General features: G+C 38.7%; 1 protein-coding gene across 10 annotated transcripts in view; it reads right to left on the reverse strand.

Moving 5' to 3' along the window:
- The window catches only part of DUSP16 (dual specificity phosphatase 16), a 90,133-nt gene that overhangs the window by 58,124 nt on the left and 6,039 nt on the right, over nucleotides 1-25,970 (reverse strand). For 6 of the 10 annotated variants that reach the window (XM_030321749.2, XM_030321744.2, XM_030321747.2 and 3 more), the window contains one exon: nucleotides 24,693-24,821. The exons of 1 other annotated variant lie outside the window; for it this stretch is intronic. The gene's annotated coding sequence lies outside the window, so the exon portion shown is untranslated. Of the gene's footprint in view, nucleotides 1-2,356; nucleotides 2,445-20,607; nucleotides 20,665-24,692; nucleotides 24,822-25,970 lie in introns of those variants that run through there. 3 more of the 10 variants (XM_030321753.2, XM_030321750.2, XM_032593911.1) reach the window with 2 other exon arrangements.

Raw genomic sequence — 25,970 nt, forward strand, 5'->3', positions numbered from 1 at the left:
GGGAAAAAAACAGAATGGATGGAAGGTCCCTGATATTAATTAGTTGAAAAGGGGTATTTGGACAAATGTAAAAAGATAATATGCTAGCAGGGGTACGACAAGTCAAAAAGAAGAAAGTGTCTTAGGCTTTTGAAGGAAAACAGGGACATAAACTGCCAGAGAAGAGGGAAGAAAAATCTACATGAAGAAAACACATTAACAAAGGTAAAGGGATAAATTGTGTGCAGATTTTCCCAGCTAGAACACAGATTATAACAGTGAATAACAAAATAAGTTGGCGAAGGGAAAGAAGTCAGCTGGTGCAGTGTCCTGAAAGTCTAAAAACCATCTAAGTCACTGTGAACTTTATGAAAAGAACATGAGCACACTGCTAGATGCATTTCACTGGTAACTTCCTATGGATTGAAATTAAGAGAAGATGAAAGCAAGGAGACTAGTTGCAACCCACAAAGTTTTAGTTGTCGAAGGATGGGCTCTGCCTAGAATGGTGACTACAAAATCTGACAGGAAAGCAAAGGGCCAAGGAACTAGTGATGGTCTAGATCCAGGGCAGTACACCTGACACAAAACATATCCTTATTAAATAACTGACTTCCTGATTGAAGGTGCCTGGGAAAACGGCTATTTAGACTACAGTATTAAATTATTCTACCAAAAAAATTTCAGAAATAGCTCAGTTACTGTATTCTGTCCCTGCTTCAGATGAACCAGTATCAAGCAAAATGAGCAACAGGTACAAGTTTAAGTCTTACTAGCCAGGTAACTGTTTATAAACAGAAGAATTAGTCATATTAAAAGGCCAAAATAGGGGCACCTGGGGGGCTTAGTCAGGTAAGTGTCCCACTCTTGATTTCAGCTCACGTTATGATCTTGTGGTTGTGGGATCAAGCCTCGTTTCAGGCTCCCTGCTAAGTGTGGAGCCTGCTTGGAATTCTCTCTCCCCCTCTCTCTCTCTCTCTCTCTCAAAATAAATAAACTTTAAAAAAAAAAAAATTAAAAGGCCACAATAAATAAAGCAGAATGTAAAGAGAAGGGAATGCAGAATGTTGGCATGATGGGTGACTACCTCCTACCTATTTTTCAGTAATTTCTAACATTTCCATTATATATATACACTTATATATATGTACTATGCACACAAACACGTATATATGTATATACAAGATACATATCTTCTATGACAAAAAACTAAAGTATGTATATTTTAACGAGTCACAAATCATTATGCTCATGCTATTCAGAGGAAGACAGTAAAAATTATTTTACATGAATCATTAATCAAGATAAGTTTTAATACAGAATCATGGGATTCATCCAACAGTGACCTAGTAATGTGAAAAAAATAGATTTTTATATTACTTTTTTTTTAATTTTTTTTTTTTTTTTTTAGTTTTTATTTATTTTTGAGATAGAGACAGAGCACGAACGGGGGAAGGTCAGAGAGAGAGAGAGAGAGAGAGAGAGAGAGAGAGAGACACAGAATCCGAAGCAGGCTCTAGGCTCTGAGCTGTCAGCACAGAGCCCGATGCGGGGCTCGAACTCACAGAGTGTGAGATCATGACCTGAGCTGAAGTCGGACGCTCAACCGACTGAGCCACCCAGGCACCCCTAGATTTTTAAAAATTTAATTACATATCCCTACGACAGCCCTGCTTCAAGGTGCAAAGCATTCATATGTATTCCAGACAAGCAATATAAATATATATAGTTTTAGCACAGACCAATATTCCTTTTCTAAAAGTAACCTGCATGGGAATGCAAGCTGGCGCAGCCACTCTGGAAAACAGTACGGAGGTTCCTCAAAAAACTAAAAATAGAACTACCCTACAACCCAATAATTGCACTACTAGGCATTTATCCACGGGATACAGGTGTGCTGTTTCAAAGAGACACATGCACTATCAACAATAGCCAAAGTATGGGAAGAGCCCAAATGTCCATCGGTGGATGAATGGATAGATAAGAAAGATGTGGTATGTATGTACAATGAAGTATTACTTGGCAATCAAAAAGAATGAAATCTTGCCATTTGCAACTACGTGGATGGAACTGGAGGGTATATGCTAAGTGAAATTAGTCAGAGAAAGACAAAAATCATATGACTTCTTTCATATGAGGACTTTAAGAGACAAAACAGATGAACATAAGGGAAGGGAAATAAAAATAATATAAAAACAGGGAGGGGGACAAAACAGAAGAGACTCATAAATATGGAGAACAAACTGAAGGTTATGGGAGGGGTTGTGGGAGGGGGGATGGGCTAAATGGGTAAGGGGCACTAAGGAATCTACTCCTGAAATCACTGTTGCACTATATGCTAATTTGGATGTAAATTAAAAAAAAAAAAGAATACTACCTCAGAGCTTGCCCAGGGCAAAACTGCACTGACAGTCTGCAATCTTTGTTTAACATCAAACCTAAATTAAATCACAGGAAATGACAGTATGAAATGATCAAAAAAAAATTAAGAACTGTTACAATCAATTTAGTGCAACAGATATTGAGATGTCACCAGATTGATACCAGATTGACCTATAATGAATTATTATTAGCATTATTAATTATAATAATTATGAATTATTATTAGGATTATTTCTTCTTTCTCTAGAAGAAAAAGAAGCTAGAAGTTGTATAAAACTTAAGTAAACAATTTTCAGGTTTGTAGACATAAAGATTTCAAACTTTTTGATAGCACTAAATTTTGCTTTAACATTGTCCTACAGATTCAGGCCTGCCAGACCAGTATACCTTAAAATAAATATCTTTTTTATATTTAAAAATAAATAAATAGGGGCGCCTGGGTGGCGCAGTCAGTTAAGCGTCCGACTTCAGCCAGGTCACGATCTCGCGGTCCATGAGTTCGAGCCCCGCGTCAGGCTCTGGGCTGACGGCTCAGAGCCTGGAGCCTGTTTCCGATTCTGTGTCTCCCTCTCTCTCTGCCCCTCCCCCGTCCATGCTCTGTCTCTCTCTGTCCCAAAAATAAATAAACGTTGAAAAAAAAAATTAAAAAAAAAATTAAAAAATAAATAAATAACCTGCAGTACCAAAGACCACATATTCAAAATTAAAACTGAAAGCACGATCATTACAAATAAAATAAGTTTGCCACAAGTGAAATTTAGTATAAAGCAAACCACAGTATTGTCTATTAAGAATTCAATGACTTAAATACCAAAATATCTAGTTTCACCATCTCATATAAAATGGAAATCATGGCATAGACTCCAACAATAATGCTTACAAGGCTGCGCTGTTTTACCTCACTGCACAGATTCTCAAATAGGTACAAAAGAAATCTATCACCATTTGCTACCAACATAGGTAAGCATCATAAAACACTAAGTATCAGAGACTAAAAGGCCCTCTAACCACAATGCAATAAATGGTCAATTTTTTTCTGTTGCAAATAGTGTTTGCTTTTTGGAATTCTGGGGTTGTGGACCTTGGCTAAAATGTAAAACTGTAGAAAGAACTATTAAATGGATTAGTGGAATAGATATAGGTGCATTTATTGACCACCTACTACATTCAATTTCCTATACAGCAGGTTCTCAGTTTTGTCTAATTACAAGGATCACTTAAGGAACTTGATTTAAAAATATGGTAAAATGGGGGCACGTGAGTGGCTTAGGTGGTTAAGCGTCGACTTCAGCTCAGGTCATGATCTCATGGTTCGTGAGTTTGAGCCCCACGTCTGTGCTGACAGCTCAGAGCCTCTTGGGAGAGGGGGAGGGGGAGGGGGAGAGAGGGGGGGGGGAGAGGGGGAGAGAGGGGAGGGGGAGAGAGGGGAGGGGAGGTGAGAGGGGGGGAGAGGGGGGGAGGGAGAGAGAGGGGGAGGGGGAGAGAGGGGAGGGGTTGGGGGGGAGGGGAGGGGGGGTAGGGGGAGTTTTCCTCTTTTTGAATCTCGCTTTTTTTCGTTTTTTCTTTTTTCTTTGTTTCTTTTTTTTTCTCTGTCTTTTCGCTCTCTGTCTCTCTCTTTCCCCTTCCTTGCTAGCACTCTCTCTCTCAAAAATAAAACAAACATTAAAAATACATATAGGAGGGGCGCCTGGGTGGCGCATCGGTTAAGTGTCCGACTTCAGCCAGGTCACGATCTCGCGGTCCGTGGGTTCGGGCCCCGCGTCGGGCTCTGGGCTGATGGCTCAGAGCCTGGAGCCTGTTTCCGATTCTGTGTCTCCCTCTCTCTCTGCCCCTCCCCCATTCATGCTCTGTCTCTCTCTGTCCCAAAAATAAATAAAAAAAAAAAAAAAGTTGGAAAAAAAAAATACATATAGGAGATAAAATGATCACTCAGGCCCCACCCTGGAGAATGATACTTGGGGTCTCAAGTAGAGACTGTGACGTTTAACAAATGCCCCAGGAGGTTCTTCCAATTAGGCAAGTTTAAAAACACACTGACCCAAAGATATATTTGGTTCTCTCAATGTTCACATTCAATCAGTTGTCAAGACCTACTGATTTTCAATCTCTCTCTCACCTGGAGGACAAAAGGTACAAAAGCTGTGTTTGAACTGAAAATAATGGCGATGGGAATGGCCAATAATGGGAGGAATGGGATGTCAGCCTGAGACAATTCAAATCTCACAGTTGAAGTAGGAATTCCATTCCATTCCTAGTGCAGACCTTCTGATGGGTTAATTTCTCTCTTACAAAATGTTAAGTACTTGCCCAAAGTCACACAATGCGTTAGTGGTGGAAGAGAAAATAGAGCTCCCAAAGAACACTGCTTTCCGAAGCCCTACAGACTTACCATTTTGCAAATTTTAAAAGGCTCCTCAAAAGTACAGAAAGCAATAGGTTTCAGAAGATGAGAAATAATACACCCTTTTAAACACCTGACATGTGTGGCTGTGAGGAGAGGCCGCCTCACCAAAATGCCAGCCTGCCATGAAACTGCAGATAAAAAGCCATGTGAGGAGCAATTGTGACTCTTGATCCAAAGGCTGTGGGTTAGCACCCCACATTGGGTGTAGATTACTTCAAAGTAAAATCTTTAAAAAAAAGAAAAGAAAAGAAAAAGAAAAAAGAAATAGCCATGTAGGAAGTAGAGAACAAAATGATGAGACAAGCCTCCACAGAACATTCATGAAAAATAAGGAACCCTGAAAGGAGAAGCTTGTCTGCTTCACTGGGTCACTGTGAGAACACAGTAAGTATGCAAAAAAAAAAAAAAAAAATAGTACTTTATAAATTCTAACACTTGCTACAAAGGGAGTTAACTCAACACAGGATTAATGGAGGAGTATTTTGGCTAAGGCAGTAATTCTGAACCTTGGCTGCTGATTAAAATCACCTGGGGAACTCTTAAATATCCTGATTACCTCAATAAACCAGAACCTCTGGGGAGTAGGATCCAGGCATCAGTATTTTTTACACAAACAGGTAGAGGTAGGTTTTTTGTTTTTGTTTTTTTTAGTTTATCCATTTTGAGGGAGGAGTGGCAGAGAGAATCCCAAGCAGGCTCCACACCACCTGAGCTCCATATCTAGAGTTGGACACTCAATCAACTGAGCCACCCAGGCGCCCCTGGAGGTTGATTCCCTAAGGCCTCCCAAGGAAGGGCCACAAAAGAGAGACCATCTGGAAGGTAGAGTTTAAGAAGGAGAAAAGAGGGGCACCTGGGTGGCTCAGTCGGTTGAGTGACTTCAGCTCAGGTCATGATCTTGCACTCCATGAGTTCAAGCCCCATATCGGGCTCTGTGCTGATAGCTCAGAGCCTGGAGCCTGCTTCGGATTCTGTGATTCCCTCTCTCTGTCCCTCCCCAACTTGTGTTCTCTCTCTCCCAAAACTAAATAAACATTAAAAAAAAAAAAAGGAGAAAAGAAAAGGGGCCCCTGGGAGGCTCAGTCAGTTAAGCGCCAACTTGAACTCAGGTCATGATCTTGCAGTTTGTGAGTTCAAGCCCTGTGTCGGGCTCTGTGATGACACCTCAGAGCCTGGAGCCTGCTTCCGATTCTGTGTCTCCCTCTCTCTCTGCCCCTCCCCTGCTTGTGTGTGCTCTCTCTCTCTCTCAAAAATAAAATAAACGTTTAAGAAAATTTTTAAGAAAGAAGTGGAGAAAATGAGTAACATACATAATACTGAAATTCATCTCACCTATCTTCAAAGTGTATGTGTTATAATATCTGCTGGAAGTCTTGGGTTCTGAACATATCATCAGGTAACAGATAAAATTCTCAATGTCACAGTTTCTAGAATTCCAATACTAATGAAAGACCATGGTTCATTTATAATACCCAACAGAAGTCCACAAGGATATGCTAGGGCACAGAACACATTCTGCCTTAATAAAACAGTTTATGGTTCCAATCCTTCTTCACTGGTTTCTAGGTGTATCAAGAAAAGATTTTTAAAAGTTGAAAGGCGACAAGACAGAGTTCAGTGTTCACCTGTGAATGAACACAAGTTAAATAAATATCTCCACCCAGGAATTTCCCATTACTAAGGGCAAATCACAGGGCATACAATCTTTTGCAATACTTCCCTCTGATCCAATCCTGTAAAACTTCATTTAATAAGCTGATGATGGAAACCAAGATTTGGGCCTCCAGCCAAACAATCTATGTTACATTACATAAAGGACATCCCCACCCTTCTCAAAGTTATGACAGTAGTTACTTCAAAAAAAAAAAAAAAAAAAAGGAGGGGTGCCTGGGTGGTTCAGTTGGTTGAGCATCCGACTCTTGGTTTCCACTCAGGTCATGATCTCATGGTTCGGGAGATCGAGCCAGGAGTCGAGCTCTGCACTGACTGTGGACAGCCTGCTTGGGATTCTCTGTCTCTCCCTGTCTCTCTCTGCCCCTCTCCTGTTTGCTCTCCCTCAAAATAAATAAATAAATCTAAAAAAAAAAAAAAAGTTACAAAAAAAATTTTTTTAAAGGAAAGAAAAGGTAGCACTCAAACAGAATCAGAAGGTTTTATTCCTAATATACCTTATTAACAAATAGAAGAAACACCAGGCTAGAAAATGCTCATTTGACTGTCCCCCTTGAGTACTGGATCTAACCTGTAACTCATTCATTACATAACAGTTTCTGAACATCTCTTTCGTGCAAATCTTTTTGTTCAGGCATCTTTGGAGGATACAATTTAAGACAATACCACAGAAATAAAATTTGTGAACAAGATACCTGTAAGGCTATGAGTGCTCCAAGAGTGGGAGAAGAGAAAGAATTTTTAGTGGTGATGTCTGAAAGGCAACAAGGAGATGATAAATCTCATCAACCTATATTTACTCTGGATGCTCTCCTACCCCAACTCCTTAGGGTGCTACACAATCTCCTTGTATTCACAAATAACTTCTGGCCAAGAGAAATTTGGAGGGACTGGGGACATCACTAGCCAGCAAACTCTTCTACAAACTCTAGAGGCAACTTCTCAGCTGAACCCTGAGGCTGGCTGCTTCCTGCCCGGAAACACTTAACACAGATTTATCTTCAGGAGGAGGCCAGTTTGCAGATTCTCAACACACTGACTTAGTGGAGGGAAAGAGGGAGGGGGAAGACAGTTCCCCTTCCTTCAGGTACACTGTCACCTCCCCCAACACAAATATAAACATAAAAAGAAGCATAAAAGGGAAGTATGGCTTTACAACTCTGACAATTACATCTGACAAGATTATACAGACATTTCTGCCCGTCAGTATTTTCCAAAGAGTGTAAGCAGGAAAAATAAAAGAGGAACTAATTATTAAAACTGGTCCATTTTACTGGGAGGTCCAGTAAGGTAGGCAAAAAGTATAAGCTCTCAGGAGCTGGACAACCTAGAATAGTTGTAGACAAAAGTTAGCTGCCTACACTTTAAGGTCCTCAAGATTTTTGGTCAACAGACCACTTCAAAATAACAAAACTGCCCTGCCTGGTCCATGTCTTCCTAACAGTTGTTTCTCTGACTAGTCATGATCCACTACAAACCCTAAAGGAAACCATGACTAAGAAAGTTCTGCTGGCTGCTATACCGACATACAAAGCCTAGATCAGAAAAGAGTAATTAAAACATGTACAAAAACTTGTTCAAGAATGTTCATAGCAGCATTTATAGGACGAAAGGCTATGCAACTAATAGATATGCAAAATGTAGTATATATCCACACAATAGAATATTATTCAGCCATAAAAATGAATGAATACTGATACCTGCTACGACATGGGTAAGTTTTGAAAACAAAGAAAAAAAAAAAAGCCAGACACAAAAGGCTACATATTATATGACTATGAATATATGAAATTCCCAGAAGAGGCAAATTTATAAAGACAGAAAGTAGATAAGTGGTTGCCAGAGGCTACCTGGGATGGTGGGATGGGGGTGATGGGAAGTGACTGTTAATGTATACAGGGTTGGGGGGGAGGGGTGATAAAAATGTTTTGGAGTTAGATAGTTGTGATGGTTGCATAGTTCTGTGGGAATACTAAAAAACACTGACTTTTCTTCTACTTTAAAAGGAAGAATTTTAGGGGCGCCTGGGTGGCGCAGTCGGTTAAGCGTCCGACTTCAGCCAGGTCACGATCTCGCGGTCCGGGAGTTCGAGCCCCGCGTCGGGCTCTGGGCTGATGGCTCAGAGCCTGGAGCCTGTTTCCGATTCTGTGTCTCCCTCTCTCTCTGCCCCTCCCCCGTTCATGCTCTGTCTCTCTCTGTCCCAAAAATAAATAAACGTTGAAAAAAAAATTTAAAAAAAAAAAAATAAAAAAAAAATAAATAAAAGGAAGAATTTTATAGTTGTAAATTAGATCTGAACATTTTTAAAGGGTAAATTTTATGGTATGTGAATTATATCCCAATAAAGTTGTCATCAAAAAGAGAAAGACAAAGAAAGGCCAAGATACTATAGCAAATGAAAGGAAACTAAAAATATACATGACAAGTAAATGCAGTATCTGATCTTCAACCGGGTCCTGTACTAGAGGGAAAAACTGCTGTGAAGAATCTTATTGGATCAACTGACATGACCCAGAATACAAAGGATCGACTGGATGGGGGTATTAAATCAATGTTAGGCTTACTAGGTGGACAGCTCTACTGTGGGTAGGAGGACACCTTTGTTCTCTGGAAACCCACTGATGTGCTTGTGGATAAATGGCCATGATGTGTCCAAATTCTTCCCAAATGGAAAATGTATTATGTATATATGTGAAGAGAGAACAGATGATAAAGCAAAGGGAGCAAACTGTTAATAACTGATTTTTTTCTTTTCTGTAAGTTTAAAATTATTTCCAAACAAAAAGCTTAAAATATACATACTCTAAGATACACAAATTCTACTTCCAATAATTTGTCCCATAAGTATTTGCCCAAGTACATTACATGTGAAATATAGTTCACTGAAAAAACAGGTTTATAATTATAAAAAGTCAGAAACAAACAATCTCAATGTCAGCAAACAACAAATGGGTTAAATATACTATCATATCAGTGTAGTATTATTCCCTATGGAAAAATATCTATATGTATTGATGTAGAATGGTTTCCAAAAATTTATCTAAGTTCATTTGTTTTAATTAAACTATAGTTGACAATGTTTTATTAGTTTCAGGTATACAACATAATGATTTGACAATTCTGTATATTTCTCAGTACTTGCCACAATAAGTGTAGTCACTATCTGTCACCATACAACATTATTACAATATCATTGACTACATTCCCTATGCTGTACTTTTTCATCTCTATGACTTACTTCAAAAACCTATTGTTTTGTGAAGAAAAAAAATCAACAAAAAAACATGGATAGAGGAAGAATGGGTTTCTCCCCAGCAATAAAAGCAATTAAAACCTAAGAAGCTAGGGGCGCCTGGGTGGCGCAGTCGGTTAAGCGTCCGACATCAGCCAGGTCACGATCTCGCGGTCCGGGAGTTCGAGCCCCGCGTCGGGCTCTGGGCTGATGGCTCAGAGCCTGGAGCCTGTTTCCGATTCTGTGTCTCCCTCTCTCTCTGCCCCTCCCCCGTTCATGCTCTGTCTCTCTCTGTCCCAAAAATAAATAAAAAACGTTGAAAAAAAAAATTAAAAAAAAAAAAAAAAAAACCTAAGAAGCTCAGGCATGTCTTGTTTTAGTTAGGAAAGAATTTTTTTTTTTTTCAACGTTTATTTATTTCTGGGACAGAGAGAGACAGAGCATGAACGGGGGAGGGGCAGAGAGAGAGGGAGACACAGAATCGGAAACAGGCTCCAGGCTCCGAGCCATCAGCCCAGAGCCCGACGCGGGGCTCGAACTCACGGACCGCGAGATCGTGACCTGGCTGAAGTCGGACGCTTAACCGACTGCGCCACCCAGGCGCCCCTAGTTAGGAAAGAATTTAAAACCATTCTCTATATGTATTTATGAAGCTATTTGTAGATAGAAATAATTTTCTCTCTTACAACACTTGATAATACAAACTTTCCCAGTGAAAAAAGAAACTAATACAATCTGGATGCCATTCTCTCCTAGTTAACTCAAAATATCTTTTAATAAACTTTTAAAAATACAAATACAACATGTATACCAAAAGCATAAAAATATGAATATATAGCCAAAGAGCTCTTACAAAGTTAGCATACCCATGTAACTACCATCCTGATCAAGGAATAGAACACTCCAGAAGTTGGCCTCATACACTAACCCATCAATTAATCTCCTTCCCTAAAGGTCACTGCTATCCTGACTTTTTTTTTATTTTTTATTATTTTTTTTTAAATTTTTTTTTCAACGTTTATTTATTTTTGGGACAGAGAGAGACAGAGCATGAACGGGGGAGGGGCAGAGAGAGAGGGAGACACAGAATCGGAAACAGGCTCCAGGCTCTGAGCCATCAGCCCAGAGCCCGACGCGGGGCTCGAACTCACGGACCGCGAGATCGTGACCTGGCTGAAGTCGGACGCTTAACCGACTGCGCCACCCAGGCGCCCCTATCCTGACTTCTTATATCACAAATTGGTTTTGCCTATTTTAGAACTCTTTTCTTCAACGTTATATTTGAGCTCATGTTTTTGTAAATACCAAGATTTTCCTGTTCACTGCTATAAGTATTTCGCTGAATAGATGACAGGATATTTTTTCACTCTTCTACTGAGAGGCCATATAGGTTGTTTTCAGTTTACAGTTGTTATGAATTGTGCTATGAACATCCTTGGACATGACTTTTGGTGAACATAAGCACACATTTCTGTTGGATATACACTTACGGGTAGATTTGCTGGATCACAGGTATGACAAGTAGGAAGAGCTTTAACCTAATATGAAAAAATTTCCAAAGAAGCTTTACAAATTTACAATTCTACCATCAGTGTTTGAGAGTACTAGTTGCTCTGAATCTTTCCTGACACTTGCTGCTTTCAAGTTTTTTGTTGTTGTATTTGTTTGCTCTTAAATTTCAGCTATTCTGTTCAGTGTGTAGTGGTAATTTACTGTGATTCTGTTCAGCATTCTTTGATAATTAATACGTTGGGCACCTCTAAGAAACTTTTTTCAACCTTCCACAGTTAGATCTACCATTGACCTGGAATTTACTGATTGACTGACTGATTGATTGTTTAATGGGGAGAGGCAGAAAGAGAGGGGGGCAGAGGATCCCAAGCGGGCTCTGCACTGACAGTGAGCCTGACGCAGGGCTTGAACTCATGAACCACGAGATCATGACCTGAGCCCAAGTTGGACATTCAGCCAACGGAGCCATGAAGGCACCCCATATTTATTTACTTCTAATGTTTATTTATTTATTTTGAGAGAGAGAGAGAGAGCACGTATCGGGGTGGGGCAGAGAGAGAGGGAAAATCCCAAGCAAGCTCTGTGCTGTTACACAGAACCCGACTCAGGGCTCAATCCCACAAACCTGAGATCATGACCTGAGCCGAAAACAAGAGTCAGATGCTCAACCGAGTCACTCAGGTGCCCCAACCTGGAATTTATTTTATGTGTGATGTGAGTAGGGGTCAAAACTAGTTTTTTTCTGATATGGATAGGATATGCAATTGACCCAGGATCATTTATTTAAAAGACTTTTCTTTCTACATTGCTGTATAATGCCACCTTAATAATAAGTTTTGTATGTATAGATGTACATAATATATATAATTATATATATTGCATACACACACTTTTATGGGTCTGTTTAATCCTGCAATTTTGCTTCTCTTCAATTACCTTGGCTATTCTTGCTGTTTATGTTTCCATATAAATTTTAGAATCAGATGTGTAATGGTTTTAGAGGACATGTTTTATTAGATTTATTTAGTCCTAGGTATCTGAATTTTTTTTTAATATTTTTGTGAGAGAGAGAAAGAGGAAGAGAGAAAACAAGCAGGAGAGGGGCAGAGAGAGAGGGAGACAGAGGATCCAAAGCAAGCTCTGTGCTGACAGCAGAAAGCCCAATGTGGGGCTCAAACTCACGAAGCAGGAGATCATAACCTGAGCCAAAGTCAGATGCTTAACCAACTGAGCCACCCAGGTGCCCCAGTACCTGAATTTTTTGATATTAGAAATGTCATCTTTCTCAAAATTTCATTTTGTTATACAGAAATACCTATTTTGTATATTAACCTGGTACCTAGGAATATTACTGAATTTACTGTTAACAAAGTATTATTTTTAATTTACATAAAGTAAAATTCATATTTTCTGGTATACAGTTCTAGGAGTCTTGACCCTAAATTCCCCCATGCCACTCCTTTGTAATCAATACCTTCCCCTACCCTCAAACCCTGGCAACCACTCACCTGTTCTCCATATCTACAGTTTTGCCTTTTTAGAATATGACTTAAATTGAATCATACCATGCATAACTTTTCAAGAGTCACGTCTTTCACTCAATATAATGCCTTTAAGGTTCATCTACATTGTTGCATACATCAATACTTTGTAGGGATGTACCACACTTTGTATATTCATTCACCAGTTGTAGGACATTTCAGTCCTTTCTAGTTTTTTGGTGATCACACATAAAGCTCACAGCCATTTGAATACAAGTTTTTGTGTGAACATAAGTCTTCATTTTGAAGTAAATACCTAGGAGTAGGGCTGATGAGTCATATGGGAAGCACACACTTATCTTTAAAAGACACTGCCAAACTGTTTTCCAAAACAGTGGTACCATTTTGCACTCCCACCAGCAACACATGAAAATTCTGTATGCTCTCCATCCTCACCAGAACTTAGTATCATATTTAGTTAAGCCCTATTTTTCTTTGCTAAGAGCTTTGTATCATTTAATAAATGCTTCATCTGAATCTACTGAGATAGTCATAGGATTTTTCTACTTTTTTATAGTTAATGTGAATTATAATGATTTCTTAATACTATCAAAATGTTTACATACATAGTCCATATTTAATTAGAAAAAGCTTACTTATTATTAAGGCGCTTGGGGGGCTCAGCTGGTTAAGCATCCCACTCCTGATGTCAGTTCGAGTCGTGATCTGGCAGTTGTGAGATTGAGCCCTGGGAGAGAGAGAATCCCAAACAGGCCTTGTGCTGTCAGCTCATGATCTCACGGTCCATGAGTTCAAGCCCCGCATCGAGCTCTGTGTGGTCAGTTCAGAGCCCGGAGCTTGCTTCAGATTCTGTGTCTCCCTCTCTCTCTGCCCCTCCCCCACTCACTCTGTCTCTCAAAAAAAATGAATAAATGTTAAAAAAAAAATTTTTTTAAACGTGGATTCTGAAGCATCTAAAAGGGAAAATAATTTCCATTACAAATGATATTGATGCTGTAATAAGAGTAACATTATACACTTTCAGAAACCAGAAACGGAACTATAGTATAAAAATGCTGTATTTCCCATGCGACATAAATAACTGGATAAATAATGAAAATATCTGATAGTTTTATAGATTATAAATTTATGAAATTCTATCATTTGAAAGGGAAATCTTCTACCCTCTTGATAATGATAATTCCACACCTTTTTGATAATGATGACATTAATGAATTCTGGCCTACTAATTACCAGCCATGAGTTAGTTTTATCTTTTCACTTTACCTGTTTTCTGGTGGTTGTGTTGTTTCACAACTAAACAACCAATCATAATCAGAGAGATAGTGATGAGAAGCCCCACAGGATCTAGATAATCTTTTGCAATGAAATTGTCATAATGTTATCAAATGCATTTTCAAATTCTTGAGTTCTATATAATCTAGGTTAAGAATGACCTACGTGGCTCTGAACATTCTGGCAGCTTCCCACAATGTAGCTCTCTGAAGTTACCTTAGACTCCTGCCTTACCTCCCCTGTTCACACACTCAGCTCTGTTCAGTATTTTGGCAAAAGAAGGGATGGGTAATGTTCCATCAAGACCTGGCAACATACCAGAAAGCAATGTAGATGTCATGGACAGCCAAACACAAAGGCAATACTGGACTGGATATCTTGAACTCTACTGCAAGCACTACGAATTCCAGTCTCTTTCTGGGTCACCATGCGTATTCCTTACCCATTCTATTCAGTTTACTGGATTTTATTTGTTTCTCTTATTACTTCATAGAGTGATGTTAATATTACAGCATTTTAAGTCACAGCACCATATGGTGGTAACATATAACTGCATATAACTAAGATGAACTCCCTTAAGATTGGTTATCTACCAAATAGTATCAATAAGATGCAAAGAATTAAAAATATCAAGTACTTGAAATCTAAAAGTAATTCTAAGCATATTATAGCAGATGACTCAACCTCAACCACCACAATCAGATGACTTCTTTTAATTACTACCACAATATCACTATGAAAGCCACAGAGAATAAATAATCAGCTGGGTAATACTTCTTTAAAGATGGCATTTAACACACACACAAAAAATAGCTAGTTTTACCAAAATAAAAATTCACTGAATTTAGACTGGCTGTTCTGTTTGCGCTATGAATTTAAAACAACAACAAATACACTGCCAAATGAACTTTGACTTCTATTTCCTCATGACTGTGAGCAGGTTTTTAAAAAACAACAACTGCTGTATATCTTCAGGGCAAAGTACAACATACACACTGAAGGACTTGTATATAGCAGTAAAGAACTAATCTTTAGTCTCAGGATTTGAGGGTGATACTACAGTATGAAGAACAAAATAAGTCAAATTAAAAGTTAAAAAAACAAAGATCTGACAAAGCTTTTGTGGAGTGCTTCTTATTAGCCATTAACAAAGATTTCTTAGTCTAGGGGTCAGTGTTACTGAGGTTTGAAGGAAATTTTACCTGCTAGAGGTCAGTTGGTAAAAGGCAGTAACTCTCAAAACCTAAGAATTTTTAACACCTCGGTTATCATCTTGTCTACCCCCATGGTTTTGTAAGTAACAAGGAAGAAGAGAAGAGTAGGAGAATGACCCTGAGACCTCAAATCCTTTTTGGAATACAAAGCCCTCAACTAAGCAAGCTGTACTGGTTGGTAATGGCTAGAGATGGGGGAGGCTACTCCCCAGTTCCTATATTCCACTCATTCCGCTTTTGTATCCCTGCGGTATCACACCTGTTCTGAGTAGTTCTAAGTTGCCAATTCACATTTTAAAAAGAAAATGGCATCTTACAAAGAAAAAAAATCAAGTAACCCAATTAAAAAATGGGCAAGGGGCTTAAAAATTTCTCCAAAGAGGATACACAAATGGCCAACGAATATAGGAAAACATGTTCATCATCATCACTCAGCATCATCAGAGAAATGCAAATCAAAACTACAATGAACTATCACCTCACACCTATGAGAATAGCTATTCTCAAAAAAACAAAACAAAACAGAAAATAGCAAGTGTTGGCCAGGATGTGAAGAATTTAGAACCACTGTGCACTGTTGATGGAGTTATCAAACGGTGTGAACATTATGCAAAACAGCATGGTAGTTCCTCAAAAAATTAACAGAACTACCAAATGATGCAGCTATTCAACTCCTAGATATATATCTAATAGAACTGAAAGCATGGTCTCTAAGAGGTATTTGTATACCCATGTTCATAGCAGCATTATTCATAACTGAAAGCAACTCAAATGTCCGTCAACAGATGAATAAACAAAACATGGTTATACATGAAATGATAATACGATAATCAGCTTTTAAAAGGAAATCCTGTCACATGCTATAACATGGATGAACCTTGAAGACATTATGCTAAGTAAAAATAACAAGTCATGAAAAGACAAATACTATAGGATTCCACCTACATCAGGTATCTAAAATAGTCAAAATCACATAAACAGAATGGAGAATGGAGGTTACCAGGCAGGGGTTAGGGGAAGGGAAAAATGGATTTGTTGTTTACTGGGTACAGAGTTTTCAGATTTGCAAGGTGAAAAAATTTACAACATACTAAACGTATGTTTTACAACAATGGGAACGTACTTAACACTACTAGTTGAGATGGCAAATTTTATGTTGTTTTTACTAAGAAAGAAAAGGAAAACATGACAACAGATCTCTTACTTTTTCTTGCTGTGTCCTTCCCAACCTTTCATTCTGTTTTTTAATGTTTATTTTTGAGAGAGAGAGAGAGCACACACGCGAGCAAGGGAGGAAGAGACAGAGAGGTAGACACAGAACCTGAAGCAGGCTCCAGGCTCTGAGCTGTCGGCACAGAGCCCCATGTGGGGCTCAAACTCACAAACCATGAGATCATGAACCTGAGCCGAAATCACACGCTTAACTGACGGAGCCACCCAGGCGGCCCTCCCACCCCTCCACACACAACCTTCCATATTCTGAAAGGAGCCAAGAACTGCTGCAGGACCCTGTCTTCCTTCTCCCCAGCTACCCTATAGAAGCAGCCGCCTAGCACAATCCTCTGAGAGCAAACACGGCAAGTCTGCAATCATAGGAAGGAAGGGGAAACGGCCAGGAGAGGACCTCAAGTTGACTGGCCTCCACTTCTAATTGTGACTTTATCCCTCAGCCTAGGAAAATAGAGTGTGCTGGACCCCTAGTTGAAGAACCCCTGGGGAAAAGAGTAAGGAGTCTTTTATGGTGATTTGTTTAAATCATGAAAAGTAGAAAATAAAGAGATGGTGACAAGTATAAACTCCTTGATGACCAAGTACATGCTATACTTCTTTGCATCCCTTCTAATACCTCACTCTTAGAAGTCACTCAGTAAATACTTGTTTGTGCTGATAACAATGACATATTGATGACCACTGGCAAAAAGAATGGATCTTTTGTCCAGAAAAAAAAGCCTACCAGACTCAGAAGCCAAAGTGCTTATTTTAATGAATGAATTAAGGTCATTTCCATAATAAAAATCTCCAATGATTTCACAATAACTTTTACTAAAAACTTGTATAAAACTACTTTTTCCTGGCAAGTGAATACCACATTGCCTACATTTTGTACTTGGAAATTCCCCCCCTCCCCCCCCCCCAAAATACTCTCTTTAAACTAACATCTCATTAATTACATTATGTAATGAGATAGCCACTGACAGCATCTAAGATCCTTCCACAAGGGTCATTCATCTGCCAGGAAAAAAACGCCTGAGTTTGTCTTTCAGTTGGACTGCGGACAAGAGATGGGGTTTTCCGCTGTACAAGATTTTTATTGTTGGTTATAAAATCAAGCTTCCTGAATATTTACATTAACAAGGCTCTTAGTCATTCACATAAGGAAAAATGAAAACAATTGCTTTAATTACATACTTAAGAGGCTTTCTGTAGAAGAAAAAGTTTCTGATATTTGGATATTCTGTGGTAACAAAATTAAATGCCCCTAAGCTACCCCTAAGCTGTTTTAAGCAGCTGTTAAATTGTTATACATACATCCATTTTATTCTGAAAAATACACCCAAAAGTGCAGGTGCCTTTTGGTCCTCTAAATGCCACAGTTAACAATGTTAATCTCCAGGGTCTCCCAATACTGATAAACCACAAATAAAATGCAGTGGGATCGTTCCATAAGAGTTTTGTTGGATAGAAGATTAAAACTTTTTATCTTAACATTTTAACAGCCTCTTTTATAAGCAAGTGTAATTGCTCTGCAATTTGCTAGAGGTGGGAATATGATTTTCAACTCACTGTATATCCAAATTCATATAAACTTGACAGGATTTTATATGAGAAAGCAGATCACTGCTCTTGCTGAAACACAAGTAGAATCCCTTTTTAAGGCACTCAAAACCTCAAAGTTTCTGCCTCATCAAGTAAAATTTAGTTGCCATAATGCATGAAGGAGATCACTTTCCTTTGGTTGTCCTTTAATTTTATCTAAAGCAAATATGCAGTGTGAACAGTATTAACAAATAAGAACAAATGCCCAACAAGCAAAAGGGGATGTTCTACCAGGTTTTTAACAATAGAGTTTAAAATGCCTCCTGTTGGGGGCGCCTGGGTGACTCAGTCCATTAAGTAGCTGACTTCAGCTCAAGTCGTGATCTAGAGGTCTGTGAGTTTGAGGCCCATGTCAGGCTCTATCTATGCTGACAGCTTAGAGCCTGGAGTCTGCTTCAGATTCTGTGTCTCCCTCTCTCTCTCAAAAATAAACATTAAAAAAAATGTTAAATAAATAAATAAAAATTAAAAAATAAAAATAAAGTAAGATAAAATGCCTCCTGTTGGGACAAAGGGCAATTTCTCAGAACACTGTACCCAGGGTGTTTTGATTATAGACTACACACATGTATATACATATTCCTCTATTAAAATAAAAATATTTAGTTTTCATTTTCAGCAGAAACTTGAGGCAGTAGTAGTGTTAAGTAACTGCCCAAAAGTCAAAACCCCATTTTAACTTTAACCTTCTGTGCCATCAAGATCTTTTTTAATTTTTTTTTTTTTTTTTTTTACTGTTTATTAAAGCAGGGCTTGAACCCACGGACCGTGAGATACACAGCCTGAGCCAAAGTCGGACATTCGAGTCAGACTGAACCACCCAGGTGCCCTGCCATCAAGATCTTTATTAAAGATCCTACGCAGCTATCAAGAGGACTAGGAAACACCATACGTTTTTGTATCTTCTCTCTAATCCTGTTCACTTTTTTGATTGAGAAAAGATAATAAATGTGGAGTGGTCAAGACAGGGAAAAAAAGGAGACAGGAATTTTAGAACTGGAGATTATATCTGCGATTATCTAATACAATATTCTTATGTCACGCTAAGACTGAGACCTAACGGTGTTTAAATTAGCTCTAGAACTAACAGATATAGGTCTGTATAACCTTCCACTAAAACAAGAAAATAGATATGGCCTCATTTGAGGAGGAACACTCAAAACACTCTCTAGACTAAAAGAAAGTTGTTTTAGCAAGTTACTTAGTATCCTTTGGGCTTTCCTTTCTGCATATTTGTGACAGACACAAAGCTACCCAACAGACATTGCTTCCCTTCTAACTTGCTAACAGAATCCCAGTTCTTCCTGGGCAGCATGCAACGTGTCAAAGCCTAGGAAATGATACATGATGCACACTACCCCAACTATGCCATTTCCCTTAGCCATACACAGTTCCCCAGCCTCTCCTAGAACTAGGGGCAGTCTTGTAAAATAGTTCAAGCATATGAGACTTCAGAGAAAATAGGATGGATGCCTCCGGGAAAGACTGTGTTCTCTGTCAGGCAAGCACAGGAGGGATTGCTTGCTTGGTTCCCTTTCTTTCTTGCCTTGAAAAGGGATGTGATGTCTAAAGTGAGGCAGCCATTTTGTTACCTGGTGGCAATAATGAACACGCAAAAAGATGGCAGAGTCAAAGACCAGAGCAAAGCTGGGGCCTTGAGCACACTGCGGAGCAGCTAAACCAACAGAGACCACCTACCTCTGAACTCTCTGAACTGTGCAATAATAAACGGCTTATGGTTTAAACCTCTGCTAGTGGCTTTCTGTTAACTACAGCTGAAAGCAGTCCTGAATTTTTTAAAAAATTTTCTCTAACATGCTATGATCTTCCTGCCCAAACTCACCCCCTTTACAATATACTCTGCTTATGCTACATGCAACTAAGAGAGGACAGGATTATATTTCTCCTGCATAGTAAATAAAGACCAATTTAATTACAGTACCTCAACTATATGTCTCTATTAAAATGTCATCAGTAGGGAATAGGGGAAAAAAACACAATTTAGAATCATGTTTGTTCTTGATTATTGACTTAGATCCTTCCTTCCGCCATCTCAAATCCTTTTTGGAAATAAGTACCACATATATAACAAACTGATAAAGGAGATCTATTGGAACTAAACTCTTCGGTCTCCTGTTAGTAAAAAATAAAGTATTCAAATTTCCCTCTTGAATGTTCAGTTCCAAACCTGCCCCGGCCACTATTTTCATACACTGATGCCATAATCAAAGCATAGAGACTTACCAGCATTGCACCAAACTCATGGCATTGTTATTTTCTCCTACTGTAATTAAATACATGGGTTATAATAATTAAATCTAAATGTTGGTAAGACATAAAAAATTTCAGACTATCCAGTGCAATTATTTAAAATAGTTATTTTAACTGTATTTTGATAGAACTCTCTCAAATATATGTTCAGCTCCAAGACTCCTGTTGCACCCATCTCTGTACTTCTTCCAGTGTCCGGAACACGGGAGAACCCAGTTCACCCCCAGTCTTCTCTGCTCTCCAGTGCTTATCTCTCCACTTCCGTCCACAGCCCAGTTCTGCCTACAGCTATTCCCATGATCGGCAATGGCTATGCCACTCACTCTTCTTTCAGAATTTCTTTCTAACCTCATTTGTCTTCTGTCATCCCTCAGCTTCCTCAGGAAGGAAAGGTCAACAGCCTCCCTAGTTGGAAGAACAAATGACTGTGATGAGCACCCATCCTCTTAATTATGATACTGTCTCTTCTCTGCTCCCCCCACCCCAAAAAATGACCAAGTACTCCTGAGTTCGAGCCCAGACATAAATGAGTATATGAACGTATATCTATAGATGTAAGTATATATGGGCTAATAGCTTTTCTAGTTTACAAAAAGAAAAACAGGAGAACAAATGCTCATTTTTTGTTAAGTTGCAGAATGCTTTTACCGACTCCTCCCTTCCGTCTACCCTTTACCAACCACTTTCTGATGTTCTATGACCTTCCACCCATTATGGTCTCTGGGTCACATGGCTCATCCCACACAATAGCATACTCCCTTCTTCCTGACAAATTAATCAGTCAATACGGAAACATTACTTAATTGCTATAGATGTCTATGTTAGACTCCTCTAAAAATATGATAGGACATGGTGCTAGTTTATATCAGCATTTTTTAAATTAATTAATTAATTTTTAAGAGACATCAAATATGAGTAGGGGAGGGGCACAGACGGAGAGAATCCCAAACAGACTCCATGCTGTCAGCAGAGAGTCCCACGTGGGGCTCAATCTCATGAACCATGAGATCATGAACCAAAATCAAGAGTTGGACACTTAACCGAGTCACCCAGGCGCCCCTATATCAGCATTTTAAAAGGGTGATCCAGAGACTCTTGGGTGGGAGGCCCTTGGGACCCTTCTGGGGGATCCACAATGGCAAAATTATTTTTAGTAATACAAAGATGTAATCTGCCTTTTTTGCTCTCATTCTCTCATGAGTGTACAACAGTGAATCCAGAGGATATGTGGTATGTGATGATAATGTATCATGCTGCCAACTAACAGATTCTTATGTTTTTTTAATTTTCTAAGGTAGAAAGTTTAAGGCATAAATATGTACGTTTTCAGAAATTAACTGAGTGTGTTCTTAGTACTTCTATGCTCTCAGCAATAGCAATTTCTGCTAATATCTGCTATCATCTCCACAACTTCATTATCACCCAATGAATTCATCTCGTGTTTAAAGAAATTAAATGTTTTAGTCATTGACACGATGAGCTCTTTAAAACCAAAAGATTTTTCATGTTAGAAATAAAAAAACTGGGCCGCCTGGGTGGCTCAGTCAGTTAAGCATCTGACTTTGGCTCAGGTCACGATCTCACAGTTCGTGGGTTCGAGCCCACAGTTGGGCTCTGTGCTGACAGCTCAGAGTCTGGAGACTGCTTCAGATTCTGCGTCTCCCTCTCTCTCTGTCCTTCACCTGCTCATGATCTATGTCTCTCAAAAATAAACATAAAAAAATGTTTTAAGAAATAAAAAGACCACCGAAGCATTATACAAAGTAAATAACCATATTGCACTGGTTGGTATGGTTAACACTGCTGAATGTTGGATGAAAAATTAGTAAAAGAAATCACAGCAGTGCCACTTAAAAAAATGATGCAGTATCTCATCAAATTAAAGATTTTGTTGCAAACATGAATTACAAGTTAATATCTTGCCTTAAGGACGGTACTTATGCTTTATAAGTGGACAGATCCGTAGATGTGGGTGGACTTACTGTTTTGTTTTCACTTTCTAGTATCCATGCCAACTAATCATCGAAGAAGGTCTTCTTTCATGTGAATGGTTGGCAACGAACATAAATGCTGTTGAATTACTCCAAGTATTAAATAATGTTTTGAGTCTCATGATTTATCTTGAAAAAACCATGTTGATATCTGCTCTAATGGTACAAAAGCAAAGGTGGGCAAAACTGCTGGTGCTTTAGCATAAATCAAGGCAGAAGTACAGAACTATACTAGCAATAATTATATCCTTCACTACATCAATCATTTTTTTAAAAAGTCGGTTTCACTTCACAATGTCCTTGCCAAAACAGTCAGAGTTATTATTTTTGTTGCATCTGACTCCTGAGAACTTGGTCTTTTTAATATTGTGTGACGAAATGGTAAGTATACAAGAAACACTTCTGCTGCATACCTACTACAACAGCTGCCTTAAGGAAAAGCATTTATCCAATTGTTTGAGTTGGGAGCTAAACCATGATTTTTTCATAGAATACCATTTTTGCTTAAAAGAATGAGTGGCAGACAATGGCTAATCAGACTGAGGTATGTGGCAGATATTTTCTCTAACATGAATAAAGTGAGCCTGACACTTCAAGGAAAAAACTGACAATATCTGTTGACAATGATAAAATTTGAGCTTTCAAGATAAAATAAGAATTTTTGAAAACCTGAACTTGACAGCAAAATCTTGACCACTACCTAATACTGAAAGACTTTTTTGATGAGAATAATGGACATATAAAAGAATGTGATTTAGGGGCGCCTGGGTGTCTCAGTCGGTTGAGCATCCAACTTCAGCTCAGGTCATGATCTCACACTCCATGCGTTCGAGCCCCGTGTCGGGCTCTGTGCTGACAGCTCAGAGCCTGGAGCCCGCTTCAGATTCTGTGTCTCCCCCTCTCTCTGCCCCTCCCCGATCATGCTCTGTCTCTGTGTCAAAAATAAATAAAAACATTAAAAAAAAAAAAAAAGAATGTGATTTGTTAAATACTGTGTAATCAAATATGTCAACATCTGAAAGATCTGCATAACTCAGTAAACCATTATTTTTCAAATCACCAACACATGATGTTTCAAAATCACATACAAGTCAAAGATCCATCCAAAGTTCAAGGACAGACCAACAAAATTTTAATGTTACAGAGTATAAAAAATTCACTGATATGGTTTCATATTCAATATTGCAACTAACTTAAGAATCTACCACTTGTTGGGACACCTGGGTGGCTCAGTTGGTTAAGCGTCTGACTCTTGATTTCAGCTCAGGTCATGATATCACGGTTCTTGAGTTCGAGCCCCACATTGGGCTCCAAGCTGACTGTGGAGCCTGCTTGGGATTCTCTCTCTCTCTGCCCCCAAGAAGCAAGAGAGAGAGAAAGAGAGAGAGAGAGAACTAGAGGAGAGAGAGAGAGAAAGAAAGAAAAAGAGGAAGAGAAGGAGAAAAAAGGAGAGAGAAGAGGGAGAGAATGAATAAAAGACAGAATGTACAACTTGTTGAGTTTTGATGTGACAAAGGATATCCACAATTACATGAAAAGATATTAAAACAGCCCACCCTTTTTTCAACTATATATCTGTATATTGAGGGTTTTCCTCACATAATTCAAACCGAACACTGTACTGCAACAGATTGGATCTAAAAGCAGTTATGGAAATCCAACTGTCTATTAAACAACACAGTAGGGGCACCTGGGTGGCTCAACTGGTTGGGCATCGACTTTGGCTTAGGTCATGGTCTCATGGGTTCGTGAGTTCAGGCCCCGTGTCCAGCTCTATGCTGGCAGCTCAGAGCCTGGAGCCTGTTTTAGATTCTGTGTCTCCCTCTCTGCCCCTCCCCTGCTCATGCTCTGTCTCTCTCAAAAATAAATAAACATTAAAAAAAAAAAAAGATCTTTTAATAAAAATTAAAAAAATAAACAACACAGTAAAGCAAGTGGAAAAATGTAAACGTCATACTTTTCACTATACTTTTTGTTTTGGAAGATCTTTTTCATTAACCTTTAATAAGTTTGTCATTTTTAATTTTTTGTTAACATTTACTTACTTTTGAGAGACAGAGCATGAGTGGCAGAGGGACAGAGAAAGAGGAAGACACAGATTCCAAAGCAGGCTCCAGGCTCTGAGCTGTCAGCAGAGAGCCTGATGCGCAGCTCGAACAACCGAACCATGAGATCATGGCCCGAAGTCAGACGCTTAACCAACTGAGCCACCCAGGAGCCCCTAATGAGTTTGTTATTTTTAAATGAGTAAACATTTTAAACATTTCTTGATTTAAAATATGTTGACTATTGATACGGTCCACATGAACAAAAGATCTTTGGGGTCCTCAATAATTTTTAAGGCGTACAAGATGTCCTGACACCACAACGTTTGAAAACCACTGGTTTATAACACCACAAAAAAGAACACTTACAAGAATGTGTATATAAAAAAAGAAGCACCTGAAAATGAATCAGAAGATCTCGGCTCCAGGGCTAGCACCACTTCTTACTTGTTTGGGGATCTGGATAGATTACTTAGTCTAAGGTCTTAGCTTCCTCATCTGTAAAATGGATAACTCGTATCTTGTTCTGAGGATAAAAGACAAAATACGTCAAAGCAATTTATAAACTACAAGTATATCATTACAAGGTCTCAAAGTTAAGAGTTTTAAAACACTTCTAAAAGGCAAATTTCTACAAAATTCTTCTTCTAAAAATTCATTACTAAAAGAACTTATAGAAAATGCAAAATGGAGATAATCAAAAATTAGTTCAAATGTCCAACCACATAACTTTACTGTATTAAATTACTTCCTTTACAGTTATAATTGGCAATATATGTTTTAGCTATTATGGGCATTTCCAAATATACATAAAAATACAGAAAACAGTAACAAACCCCAATATACCCATCACCTAGCTTAAAAATTATCAAAAACTTGCCAATATTGTTTTACTTATTTCCCATTTGTGTGTGTTTGTGCCTGTCCTGAAGTTTTTAAAAAACGTTTATTAGACATCATTTCATTTTGCCTATAAAAACTTCCGTATGTACCTCTAACAGATGAGACTTTTTAAACATAACCACAATACTATTAACATGGATAAAAACTTTATGGTTATAATTCTTAAATATCATCTAATAGACACTCCATGTTCTAATTTCCTGATTGCCTCAAAACAAACAAACAAACAGAACAGTGTTTTTAGTTGGTTCATATCAAAAGATCAGTTACCAGTTCATTTTCAAAAGAACCCTAGATTTTTAGCTAAAGCTAGGAAGGAAAAGAAAATAATACCATGCTTTATATACCACGTACAGTTTACAAAACAAAGTCAAGAACTATCTTCCTGAGGAATATGCCTCTCCCCCAACCAAACAACAAACAAAAATAACAAAAGAAACCCATGATAAGATAGGCCAGACTGGCAACACTTCAGTGTTCTGAGAAGTGACCAGAAGAGGACACAGTTTAGCAACTCAGGAAAAGAAGGAGTTGATAGGTGACAACCCCCCACACCCCCACGCCTACCGCTTTGGACAAGGTGAGGTGAGGTCAGCCGGCATCAGGCAAGCTGGAGGTGAGGTCAGGGTCCAGGTTCTAGAGTGAGTAGACTCCTCAAACAAGTCAGGTGCCCAAGGCTATAAGGCAACCCCCTGCAGGTTTCAACTCAAAGCTCAAAAAACAATGCTCTAAGCTAGAGGCATAATGATCAAAAATACCAGTTCTGAGAATT

Source organism: Lynx canadensis, chromosome B4 (genome assembly GCF_007474595.2).
Source record: "Lynx canadensis isolate LIC74 chromosome B4, mLynCan4.pri.v2, whole genome shotgun sequence".
In the NCBI taxonomy this organism is placed as follows: domain Eukaryota; kingdom Metazoa; phylum Chordata; class Mammalia; order Carnivora; family Felidae; genus Lynx; species Lynx canadensis.